The sequence below is a fragment of the Erythrolamprus reginae genome, chromosome 12 (assembly GCF_031021105.1).
Source record: "Erythrolamprus reginae isolate rEryReg1 chromosome 12, rEryReg1.hap1, whole genome shotgun sequence".
Lineage (NCBI taxonomy): Eukaryota > Metazoa > Chordata > Lepidosauria > Squamata > Dipsadidae > Erythrolamprus > Erythrolamprus reginae.
In genome coordinates, this window is record NC_091961.1 from 7,966,167 (window position 1) to 7,979,199 (window position 13,033).

At 42.0% G+C, this 13,033-nt stretch overlaps 1 pseudogene; it reads left to right on the forward strand.

The window, feature by feature from the left end:
• LOC139174922 (zinc metalloproteinase-disintegrin-like) overlaps nucleotides 1-12,399 on the forward strand; it is a 42,553-nt pseudogene extending 30,154 nt beyond the window's left edge.
• Nucleotides 12,400-13,033: the final 634 nt, after the last annotated feature.

Below are 13,033 nucleotides of genomic sequence, written 5' to 3' on the forward strand. Positions count from 1 at the left end.
AGGGTCCAGTCTTAGGACAATTCTGTCCAGATGAAATTGACAGAGATCCTGTTTGATCAGACCTGGGCAAGGGGTGGCCCACGGGCCACATCCGGCCCACCCGCTGTCTGTGACCGGCCTGCCTGCTATCTGTAGCCGCGTAGGCAAAACCCAAATGCTGTGCGGGGTTTTCCACCCCTGTGAATTGGAGCCGGTGCTGTTTCTCCCTGCCCAACAGCTGATCTGCCCCTCCCAAGCTGTTGGATGGGGAGAACCCCCCCCCCCCGTGGGCTCTCTGCCTCAGGGCGAACTTCTGTACTGCACCATGTGCTGGGGGGGAGGAAGCTGAGCACCCCGCCATGAGCTTTAAAGAGAAAGGTGGAGGGCGAGACAAGAGCTCTGGTTTAGGCAGTGTAGCAGGAGTGTGTGTGTGTGTGTGTATCCTGTGGGGGAAAAGGGGCGGTTGCTCCTGTTGCCTGGGTGATGGTGCTGCCCAAAAAGGAGCCCTTGCCTCGCCCTCCCTCTGCCTTTCTTTTTAAAGCTCGCGCTCAGCGTCCCCCCTAAAGGCACATGGCCCCTCCCTGGAGAAAACAGCTCTTTGCCTGCCACCGCAACAGCACCCCCACCCAAAGAGAGCCTGTCTTTTCCCACACTTCCTAATGATTTGTATTAACCTTAGGAAGGTGCTTTGTTAGCTTTATATAAAAAAATCGCCATAATTCTTCATTAGCCATCCCCTTTCCATCTTTTATGTTTTTGTAATTAATTCTGTTCCTGGTACAAATATGGATGATATTCTCATCTTATTTTTGGTCCATCCCTACAGTTATGAACCTTCCTTTCGGTTCAGCGCTTGTAGTGTTGATGAACACCGGCAGTATCTTCTTGACGAACGCCCAGAATGCATTCTCAACAAACCCTTGCGCACAGATATTATTACACCTGCAGTTTGTGGAAATGACTTTGTGGAGGTGGGGGAAGAATGTGACTGTGGCCCTCGTCAGGTAAATTTTCCGTTTAATCAACAAAATTGATTTGAAAAATTTTCTCAAAAATGAGAATCCTTGAAAAATCATCTGGCTTTTCGCTCCGAGTCCTCGGAGAGGGGCAGCATACAAATCTAATAAATTATTATTATTATTAATTATTATTATTATTATTTCTAAGTGGTTTGAGCCACCCAAGAAGATGGTTTGTGAATGGCATAGGTTTCTGCCCTTTATGTACATGCATGTGTGCAGTAGGTTATTGGATTTGGAGAACCAGTTGTACAGGAATAAAGAACTGATATCTCACTTCCATTTGGGGTAGACAACATATTTTTTTAAATGGCTAATTTATCTCTCCAAGAAAATCCTTCCCTCCTGAAAACCCCTATTATGTTCATATGGCCACATTATTTGTCTGACTATTTTCTTGACCTGCTTCCTCCCAGAATTTATCTATCTTTAATCTACACTCTAATCCAAATAGTATTTTTATAAGGACAATAATTTAGTGAAGTGTTCTCTTTTTATTGTTAAATACACATGTAATGGTTTGTAAGAATGTCTTTGAGAGACAAAAGGAGGAGGAAAAGTCTATTTAACAGTCATATAAGAAGTTGATTAGCCTGCAGAAGCCTTTGGGCACAGCAAACATCTCAAGGGAGTACCTCCCACCCATTCCCTTGGTCCATAAAGATGAGGGGGTAGAAATACTGTATATTTTCGGTATTGAAAAGTTCTGCTACTATTTCCCCCAAAACTAAGTCAAATTGCTGGAGATGTACAAACCCGAGCGGAACTTTTTTCCATATGTGGTGGACTTGTCAAAAAATAAAAAAATTATGGAGCAAAATCAGAACCTGGATATATGAAATTACGGAAATTAACCTCTTACTTAAACCAGAGATCTTCTTATTAGGAATAATAGATATGAAAATAAAGAAAAAAGATTACTATATAATTCAACACATTATAACAGCAAGCAGAATAACAATAGCCCAAAATTGGAAAAGAGAAGAGGTGCCAACAGACAGAGACCTGATTAAAAAAATATTGGACTGTGCCGAATTTGATTCTTTAACACAAAAATTAAAAGATAACACGGAAACAAAAAATATAGCCACATGGGATAAGTTCTACAATTGGATCAACGCAAGGGAGAGAGATAAGGAAAGAAATAAATTTAAAAAACAACAACAAAGAACTGAACAAAGACATCCATTTAACAATTGCAATATTTTATTTATTCGCTGACTCCTTCTCAGAGACCAAAATCAAATATAATTATAACAATTATAATACCAAAGACAACATTTAGAAAAGGAAATCTGAGATTAACAATTGTACAAACTTAAAGAGATAAGATTTCGCTGATACAAAAACCGGGAAAATAAAATAAAATAATATATAGCTGCAAACTGGCAGCGGGGGGAGGGGGAGGGGGGAAAAGGGGTGTTTGGTGTTACTGTTTGATGTGGCATGTTCGATTCTACTGAAAACGATGATCATACACGCATGACATGAACATCTTGTTTTGTCAATACTGTTCTGTACTGTTTTTTATATTTGTAAATATTCAATAAATATTATTTTATAATAAAAAAGAAAAAGAAAAATTCTGCTACTGCAACCCTACAGTAAAGGTAGCATTAATATTCATGATTGGTGCTTCTTCTCTGGCCTAGTTTGTTTCATGTAGATATGCAATCATCCATTTGCAATAACAAACCGTTTGTGCATTTGCTAGCATGAACCCATAAGAGGGAACACATCACAGGGATATCTTTTTCCTTGGCAGTTTCCCTCTTTAAAATAGACCAATTACAAAAGATCAGGCTGAGATGTCTGTGACATCATTTGATATGTTTTGGTTTTCAGTTTTGTCAAAGCAACTGCTGCAACTCTACAACTTGTAAACTGAATCCTGGGGCACAGTGTGACTCTGAAGAGTGTTGTGAGAACTGCCAAGTAAGATTTGTTTATTTTTAACACCAAGAGAGATTTTACACTGCTTCCTACTAGCTGTATAAAAATTTAATATCTCTTGACTGCTTACTATAAGGTGACCATATTTTAACATTGGTAAAGCAGGACACCATTGCTGGGGAGGGGGTGGGTTCTTGATTAAAAATTTGGTCTATGAAATAAATAAATTAGTTACCTAAATTATCTGAGACGAGGGGAAGAGAACCGGACGGTACTTTTCTCTGGGCTGGGTCATCATCCATGCTACTATTCTTTCTTTGTTTTGTTCATTCTTTTGTTTCACTCTTTTCCATCTCTCATTGTCTCCCTTCATCATTTTCTCATTTCTTTTTCTCCTCTTTTCTCTCTCTCCCTTTCTTTCTTTCTCTCTATCTCTTCCTTCCTCTATCTTCTTTTCTCTTTCTTTCTCTCTCTCTTCCTTCCTCCCTCTCTTTTTCTCTCTCTCCCTCCTTCCCTCCCTCTCGCTCTCTTTCTCTCTCTTCCTTCCTCTCTCTTTTTTCTCTTTCTGTCTTCCTTCCCCCTTTTTCTCTTTCTTTGCCCCTCCCTCCCTCCCTCTCTTTCTGTCTCTCTCTCTCTTTTCCTCCCTCCCTCCATTTCTTTCCATTTCTTTCTTTCTTTCATTTTTTCTTTCTTTCTTTCCTTTCTTTCTTTCTTGTCCTTTCTTTACCTCTCTTTTTTCTCTCTCTCTCTTCCTCCCTCCCTCTTTATTTCTCTTTCTTCATCTCTCTCCTTCCCTCCCTCTCTCTTTCTTTCTTTCTCTCTCTCTTTCTCCCTCCCTTCATTTCTCTCTAATTCTCTCTCTTTCTCTCTCCATCTTTCTCTCTCTCTCTCTCTCTCATGCTTCCTTTCTCTCTTTTTTTCCTCTTTTCTCTCTCTCTCTTCTTCCCTCCTTCTCTCACTCTTTTTCTTTCTCTCTCTGAAAGGGCAGGAGCTTTCTCCTGTCAGCTGCTCAGCTTTGCCTTTGGATTCTTACAATCACAGGCCAGTTCCAAAGCTGAGCTAAACAGGCAATCAGGCACCACATGGCCTTCCTTCCTTCCTTCCTTTCTTCCTTCCTTTTCTCCTTTCTTTCTTCCTTCCCTCCTTCTGTCCTCCCTCCCTCCCATCTCCTTCCTTCCTTCTTTCCTTCCCTCCTTCCTTCTGTCCTCCCTGTTTTCCATCTCCTTCCTTCCTTCTGTCCTCTCTCCCTCCCTTCCCCTCCCTCCCTCCCTCCTTTCCTTCCTTCCTTCCTTCCTTCCTTCCTCCCTTCCTTTCCCCCTCCCTCCTTCGTCCGCTTCGCAGATCCAGCAAAGGCTGAGCTCCTGACCTGTAGATCCATATTTCTGGGGCATGCACCAAAGTCCTAGCTGGACCCTCACTGAGGGCACCTCGTGGGCAGTCTCTGCTTGCCCCTTCCTGCCACCCTTTTTCTCAAGCTCTGGGCAGGGGTGGGCAGGGGTGGAGGGGGCCGTGCTGAACCTGGCCAGTGAGGGGGTGGGGGCCCCTCTGCACTTGAGCAAGGTGGCTTTTGGCAGGTAGTAGCCTGAGCCTAAACTGGTGGTGGGAATGTGAGTGTGAGAAAGTCAGACAAGCGAAGGAAGGGAGGAGAAAGGGCTCCAGGCTGCTGCACTCACTCTCAGCTGGCTGAAGCCAGTCAGAGTGCAACAGCCAGCAAGCACCTGGATCATTCACCCTTCAGGCAGGGAGAAACAGCACCCGGCTCCACTGTAAATGCAGCATGGAAGTTCGTTGTTGGGTGTGCAGGGGGTGGGGGGAAGAGGAGGGCAGGGCAGAGAGATGCCTTGCTTAGTAATCCTCATGTCTGATGAAGAGGAAATTTTGAAATGTGTTTGGCATAATGGCTTGACTCTGATCTCTGCTGCTAGAGAATGATAACTGGAAGGTTTTTTTCATTCTCAACCACAGTTCAAGAGAGCAACAGTTCAATGTCGGGCAGTAAAGGATGACTGTGACGTGGCTGAACATTGCACTGGCCGTTCTGCTGAGTGTCCCCCGGACCAGTTGCAGAGGAATGGACAGTCATGCCAAAATGACCAAGGTTACTGCTACAATGGGAAATGTCCCACCTTGGCAAAACAATGTATTGATCTCTCGAAGTATTGTAAGTCAACCTTAAGATTTCAGAAATAGTGGTATTGTAAAAGACTAAGATAATCATTGCATTAATCAAAGACTTTCTCCTTTGTATTTATAGTAAATCATTATTACATTTCTGTTCTATAACACAGTAGGAAGGAGCCATGAGGGTCTTCTCGTCCGACTCCTGGCTCAAGTAGCAAACCTTATACCATTTCCACTCTCTTCCAGTGTTGGGGCACCTATAGCTTCTGAGGGTTTTGTACAGATGCAATTTTTTTTTTCAAGATGAAGTTTTTTCTTTGGAGGCTTTAGAGCCCAGACCTCCAGATTTTTTGGTTTAAAGCTCTAGTTATTCCTACAGGACATGGCCAACGGTCCAAGATGATGGCAGATGCATTGAGGCTTTGCGTATAGAAAGCCCAAATACATGTTTAGGCTCATTTATGAAAAGAGTCAGATATAACAGAACAACTGAGTTGGAGGTCTTCTAGCCCAACCCCCTGATCAAGCAGGAAACCATATCCCATTTCCAAGTTCTTCATAGGGTTTAGTCTTCAATTCCATAATCATATTTGCTGCCTTTTTAGTATTCTTTCTATAATCTCCACATCTTTTTTATATCATGGTGAAAAAAATGGGATGCAATATTCCAAGGGTGATCTTGCCAAAGCATCATAAAGTGGTACTAACACTTCACATAATTTAGATTTTTTTCCCTCTGTCAATATAGTCTAAGGACTGTGTTGAATTTTGGGTGGTTACAGCATACTGCTGGTGCATATTTAAGTGGCTGTCCACTAGGACACCAAGATCCCTCTTACAGTTATAGAATTGAGCCAAGTATATTTATTTATTCCAATTTTTTATGCCACTCTTCTCTTTAGACTCAGGGCAACATGTTAGCAATAGCCCTTTTAATGTGTGTGTGTGTGTGTATGTGTATTTATTATTATTATTATTATTATTATTATTATTATTATTAATAATAATAATAATAATAATTAGATTTGTATGCCACCCCTCTCCATAGCCTTGGGGTGGCTCACAGCAATAATAAAAACAATGTACAATAACAAATCTAATATTTAAAAATATCTAAAAAACCCTTATTTAAAAACAAGACATACACACAAACATACCATACATAAATTATATAGGCCTGGGGGAGATATCTCAATTCCCCCATGCCTGACAGCAGAGGTGGGTTTCAAGGAGTTTACAAAAGGCAAGGAGGGTCCCCTGGGCCCTGCCAGATGACATTGTTTAGTCAACAGGACCTGGAGAAAGCCAACTCTGTGGGACCTAACTGGTTGCTGGGATTTGTGCAGCAGAAGGTGGTCCTGGAGATATTCTGGTCCGATGCCCTGAAGGGCTTTATAGGTCATAACCAACACTTCGAATTGTGACCGGAAACTGATTGGCAACCAATGCAGACTGCGGAGTGTTGGTGTAACATGGGCATACTTAGAGAAGCCCATGATTGCTCTCGCAGCTGCATTCTGCACAATCTGAAGTTTCTGAACACTCTTCAAAGGTAGCCTCATGTGGAGAGAGCATTACAGTAGTTGAACCTCGAGGTGATGAGGGCATGAGTGACTGTGAGCAGTGACTCCCGGTCCAGGTAGGGCCACAACTGGTGCACCAGGCGAACCTGGGCAAATGCCCCCCTTGCCACAGCTGAAAGATGGTTCTCTAATGTAAGCTGTGGATCGAGGAGGACGCCCAAGTTGCGGACCCTCTCTGAGTATATGTATGTGTATATGTTTAACCTATTCTGTACCTCTGAATTGGTTTTTCTTGCCTAAATATAGAACTTTTTTTTCAACACGTGAGTGGTCCATGTCCATCTCATCTGGTCACAAATTTCCAAGACCAGGAGATGGAGAAGTACTGGCATCTCAGGCCAGCGTTCTTGCCATCTGAGTCTGAAAGTGAGAGTGAAGAAGAGTTAGAGACTGAGGAACCACCAGAGGCTGTAGAAACCCCAGCTAGGGTATTGCCTGAGTCAGAGGACGATGGGGACTTTGATGATCAGGACCACCTGTTAGATGCAAGAATAAGGAGGAGGAGATCCAGGCATGAATATCTCTCTAGAAGGACTTCTTGGCATTGATTAGATCTATGGGACATTTGTTCACACCTTGGGAGTATATAAAGAAAGGCTGATGGGAAGGGGGGTATGGAAAGCAACATTCAGCAATGGAGGACAGAGTCTGGGAGCTGAAAGACTTTCTTATTCCCATGGATTTTGGGTTCCTACTTTTGGCTTGAGCTGTAAAGTGCCTCTGAACTGTGTGAGTAATTAATAAAGAAGAAGAAACATCAGTAGTGGGGATTTATGACTTTATTCTGGCTGGCATCCCAGATTCATGTTATCTATTGCTAATGAGGAAAATGCACCCAGCATCACATTCTTTGCATTTAACCTTGTATTTGCAGACTTTTGTTTGATGAATGAACTTTGCCTATGGTAGCTTTTGAATCAGAGCGTGAATGGGTAATTGATCCAGCCAGGCAGAACAGAGAGGAGCTGTCTCTCACACATAATATCTGGAGGAAAACAGTGCAGTCAGGCGGTAGAGAAAGCAAGTAGGATGCTTGGCTGCATAGCTAGAGGTATAACAAGCAGGAAGAGGGAGATTATGATCCCACTATATAGAATGCTGGTGAGACCACATTTGGAATACTGTGTTCAGTTCTGGAGACCTCACCTACAAAAAGATATTGACAAAATTGAACAGGTCCAAAGACAGGCTACAAGAATGGTGGAAGGTCTTAAGTATAAAACGTATCAGGAAAGACTTAATGAACTCAATCTGTATAGTCTGGAGGACAGAAGGAAAAGGGGGGACATGATCAAAACATTTAAATATATTAAAGGGTTAAATAAGGTCCAGGAGGGAAGTGTTTTTAATAGGAAAGTGAACACAAGAACAAGGGGACACAATCTGAAGTTAGTTGGGGAAAGATCAAAAGCAACATGAGAAAATATTATTTTACTGAAAGAGTAGTAGATCCTTGGAACAAACTTCCAGCAGACGTGGTAGATAAATCCACAGTAACTGAATTTAAACATGCCTGGGATAAACATAGATAAACAAGGGCAGACTAGATGGACCATGAGGTCTTTTTCTGCCGTCAGACTTCTATGTTTCTATGTTTCTAAAATGCCTCTTATTTTCCAGGACTGCCCCCTCCCCCTGCTGCATTCCAGCACAGGAATGTCTCTACAATAGTGTTAAAGTTGGGAAATGGAGAATGAGAACACAGAGGACTGAAGCTGCATTCAGATTCCCCCTCCATCCATTGAGATTTTCCGCATGGTCATTTGCAAGCTGCACAAAAGTGGCTTCAGCTTTTGTGCCCATAGAAATGCAATAAGTAAATTTAGTGTGGCCATGTATCAGATAGAGAGTGATTCAGACATAATGAGGATTGGATAAATAATGGGTCACAAAATAATAGGTTACAAAAAATAATTATAGTTTCTTTAATCCTCTGAGATCTTTTAAATTATTCTTCATCCTTCTGTCATGTTATAGACACTGGAGATTACATTGGGGCTCCAGATGGATGTTTTGAATTAAACCATTTGGCTAGTGGTAGTGGCTACTGCCAAGGGGAAAATAATTCAAGGATTAAATGTGCAAAACAGTAAGTAATCTTAATTATTTCCTTCTGTGATCATGATATAATATAAGGATAATAAGAAATATTTTAGGGTCCACATCTATGGGAATATGAATCACCCAGATTGTTTACCCTGCATGTTACAGAATAAACCCTGGTTCATGAGTTTATGAATTGCATTTATCCATAAATTGTGATTTAGAAATCACAATGGCTAAATTTGCACCACATGTTGAATCCAAACTAAATAATAAGCTACATTATCTTTTAGTGCTGTGTATAAATCCAGATTCTGCTATTCGTTCTTATACAAACACATAGATCCCTGTGCCATTGTTTTCTGTTTAAAACAAGAGAAATTCTTATTTTATACATTCCTATTTCAAACTTTCTTCCTCTTTACTCTCATATTTTTTATTAGATTGAAATATAATAATAGCCATTTTTTCAGTGTGATTTCCTTCTCCAATATTTAGTGCAATTGCTCAAATCTTTGGATGTCAACTCCCATCATCCACTGTCATCCACTGAACAGAAATTATGAGAATGTTAGGCTGGAGGTCTGAAAAATCTCTAGTCTCCTAAATCTGCTTTAAGGGTTTTCCAGAAGGATACCAAATGTATTACTTGCTCTTAGGGCAAGATTCCTGAGTCAAACAAATTCACCCTTAGATAACAGGGAAATCACAGCGAGCCAATTGGAGATATAGGAACTGTGTTCTCTGTTTTGTTCCAAAACTTGAAAACCTTGTGACATTTATCAGTTATTTTTCAGGGCAACTTTTTCCTATTGAGGCCAAGCAAACTTCTGGTTCTCCATTTCTAATATAACAAAAACATATAAAGTTTAGCACAGTCGCTCATGCTCTGATCCCAGCTGGACTACTGCATAGGGCTACCCTTGAAGAGCACTTAGAAGCTACAACTGGTACAGAATACAATGACACTGACTGTCCGGGAGGCCCCTGGCATGGCATATGTGATACCACTGTTACACAAGTTTAAAGTGACCAGATTTTAACATTGGGAAAGAGGGACACCATTGATGGGGGGGTGGGGGGTGTAGCAAAAAAAATTCTCTTTCTTTCTCTCACTCTCTCTCACTTCCTCCCTCTCTTTCTCTCTCTTTCTCTCTCCCACCCTCTTTCTTTCATTTTCTTCCTTCCTTCTTCCCTCTCTTTCTCTCTCTCTCTCCATCCCTCTTTCTTTCTTTCTATCGCTTCCTTCCCCTCCTTTTCTCTCTCTCTTTTCTCTTCCTCCTTTCCTCACTCTCACTCTCTTTCTCTCTCTTTCTCCCCCTTTCTATTTCTCTCTTTCTCTCTTCCTACCTCTTTTTTCTTTCTCTTTCTTTCTTTCTTCCTTTCTCTCTCTTTCTCTCTCTTTCTCTTTCTTTCTTTCTCTCCCTCCTTCCCTCCCTCTCCCTCTCTCTCTCTTTCTCCCTCCCTTTCTATTTCTCTCTCCCTCTTCTTTCTTTCTTTCTTTCTTTCTTATTTCTTTCTTTTTCTTTCTCTCTCTCTCTTCCTTCCTCTCTTTTTTCTCTCTTTCTCTCTCACTCTTTCACCTTTTTTCTCTCTCCCTCCCTCCTTCCTCTCACTCTCTTTCTCTCTCTCTTGGCAACCCCTGAGTCTTTCGTAATGAAGGAACCAGGCAGAAGGACTGACACGTGAGGCGGAGGAAGAAGGGGAGCTTCCCAAGCAGATAGGGCTTGTCAAACGCCCGGCTGCTTGGGAAGTTCCCCTCCTTCCTCTTCCTCCAATGTCAGTCCTGCTACCTGCCTCCTTCATTGAGAAAGACTCGGGCGTTTCAGCTAAGCCCCTTCTCCTTGCCCCCCACCTCTCCTCCTTCCTCCAGCCTGCTGCGCTTGAGGGAGTCAGCAAGGTGAAGGAAGGCCCAGAGCGGTGTGGGAGTGGGCATTTAAATTCTGATGGGGACCACCCGTGGCCGCGCCACCCGTCAGGAAGCCTCCATGCAGCAGTTGATCGTTAAAAAAAGAAGGACATATTTTAAAGGGTTCGTGATGCAGGACAAATGGTCAAAAAGCAGGACTGTCCCACTGAAAGTAGGATGCCTGGTCACCTTACACAAGTTGCACAGGCTTCCAGTTTGCTTCTGGGTCCAATTAATAATAATTAATAATAATAATTTATTGGATTTGTATGCCGCCCCTCTCCGCAGACTCGGGGCGGCTAACAACAATAATAAACACAACATGTACAATCCAATAATAAAAAACAACTATAAACCCCTATTATAAAACCAAACATACACACAAACATACCATGCATAACTTGTAATGGCCTTGGAGGAAGGAATATCTCAACTCCCCCATGCCTGGCAGTATAAATGCGTCTTGAGTAGTTTACGAAAGACAGGGAGGGTGGGGGCAACTCTGATATCTGGGGGGAGTTGGTTCCAGAGGGCCGGGGCTGCCACAGAGAAGACTCTTCCCCTGGAGCCCGACAAATGACATTGTTTAGTCAACGGGACCCGGAGAAGGCCAACTCTGTGGGACCTTATCGGTCGTTGGGATTCGTGCAGTAGCAGGTGTTTCCAGAGGTAATCTGGTCCAATGCCATGTAGGGCTTTAAAGGTCATAACCAACACTTTGAACACTTTGAAACTGATCGGCAGCCAATTGAAGCCGCTGTTCATTACCTCAGATTCTGTCAACCAAAGACTGTTGATTGGTGAAGGGCAAGAGAAAAGCCTTTTCTGCTTGGCAATATTTTGTTCTCAGAGATGAGATCTGCCCCCACCCCCAGAATTCTGGCCTCACAGAACAACCTATAAACTTGGCTCTGCCCCTTGGCCTGGGTCCCCAACATAAGCCTGCTATTTTGGGGGTGGCTGACTGGGAAGAGATGATTCTCACCAGTCAGGCTGCCCATCATCATGGCTTTAATGTCTTTAGCCATTTCTAACTTTTTATTGTAGCGTAAGTCACTCAAGATATACGCAAAGGAAAATCCTTTCACCACTCCATTCTGTTTAATTAGAATGAATTCACTGTTTTCTTTTCAGGGATGTAAAGTGTGGCACTTTATGGTGCCACTCACGAGATAATGACGGCAAGTGCCATTACCTATTATCATTAAACAACCAGGATAAAGTAATGGCTGATTCTAGAGTAAAATGTGGAGATCAAAAGGTTAGTAAAAAGAATTACCTCTAATCTGTGTGCTTTGATTCCAAGGATTGATCACTAAAAATGTCACAATGGATTTTGCTGAAAGCCAGTTTATATTTTTCTCACTACATAGAAGAAAAACTATCCCTCTAGCTTTCTTTTGGTTTTCTTCTTTTGGTTTTCCTTTAAACAATAACCACAACAAATTAAGTGCCTGGCCTTCTCAAAGCCTTGTGCTTCTCCCTTGCAGCACTTTCTCAACAGACTGTCAAGAGACAGTCCTTTCGCTTAACTTGTAGATATCTCCATAGGGAAGATGGAAGAAAAGATGAGAAAATAAGGGCAGAAGTGGTTGTGACCTGAAAAATGGCAGTTCAATGAAGCCACTTAGAAGTGCTGAAGCAATCCCAAAAGCTTGCCTTAAAGGATCAGGAATCACTTCTCCCTGTCTTTTTATACAATGTAGAACCTGAAAGAAGTTTGGGTTAGTTCTAAGGAATGACAGAGTTTAGTTGTGTAGGAAGGTGCTGTCTTACTCTACTGATAATCTCTTACTTTGACTTTCAGGTCTGCAACAATGGGCGGTGTGTTAATACGAATACAGTCTACTGATTAAACACTGGCTTCTCTCATTTTTAATTGTGGAGATCCTTTTTCCAGAAGGCCTCCCTCAAGTCCAAAGAGAGCCACCTGTCTTTATCCTACCAGTAAATCACTCTTAGCTTCCAGATGGCATCTAAAATTTGCAATACTTCTTCTCCATATTTAATCTGATTATCTTTTGTTACAATCAAACTTTTTCTTTGCCACAAGGCTCCATGGTCATGTATAACACCAAAGGCTTACTTGCTGTCAAGAAAAGAAAAAAGAACTATTTTACCGTTTGCCAATTTCAATGCACATTTAATGGAACACGTTTTGAGCTGGTTTATTCAAAGTGAATGCTTCTTCTCCCCAAATTTTACTTGGCTTTCCAATATGTAGTTGTTTCTATCAATAAACTATTATCATTCTAAAGTTTTGTAAATGCTCATCTTTCAAATCTGTTTTGTTGAAGTAAACCACATCAAGAATCATGATCATGATTTGCAATTATGATTTAAACCTTCCAGGCAGAGGTGGGCAGCAGGCAGGATGGGGTGGAACGCAGTCCCACCGGCAGAAATGAAGCTGTGTGCCCAGCTCCAGATGACTATCCCCCCATCCCACCCTCCTTCTCTTCCTTGGAAAGCGGCAGGGAGACCAG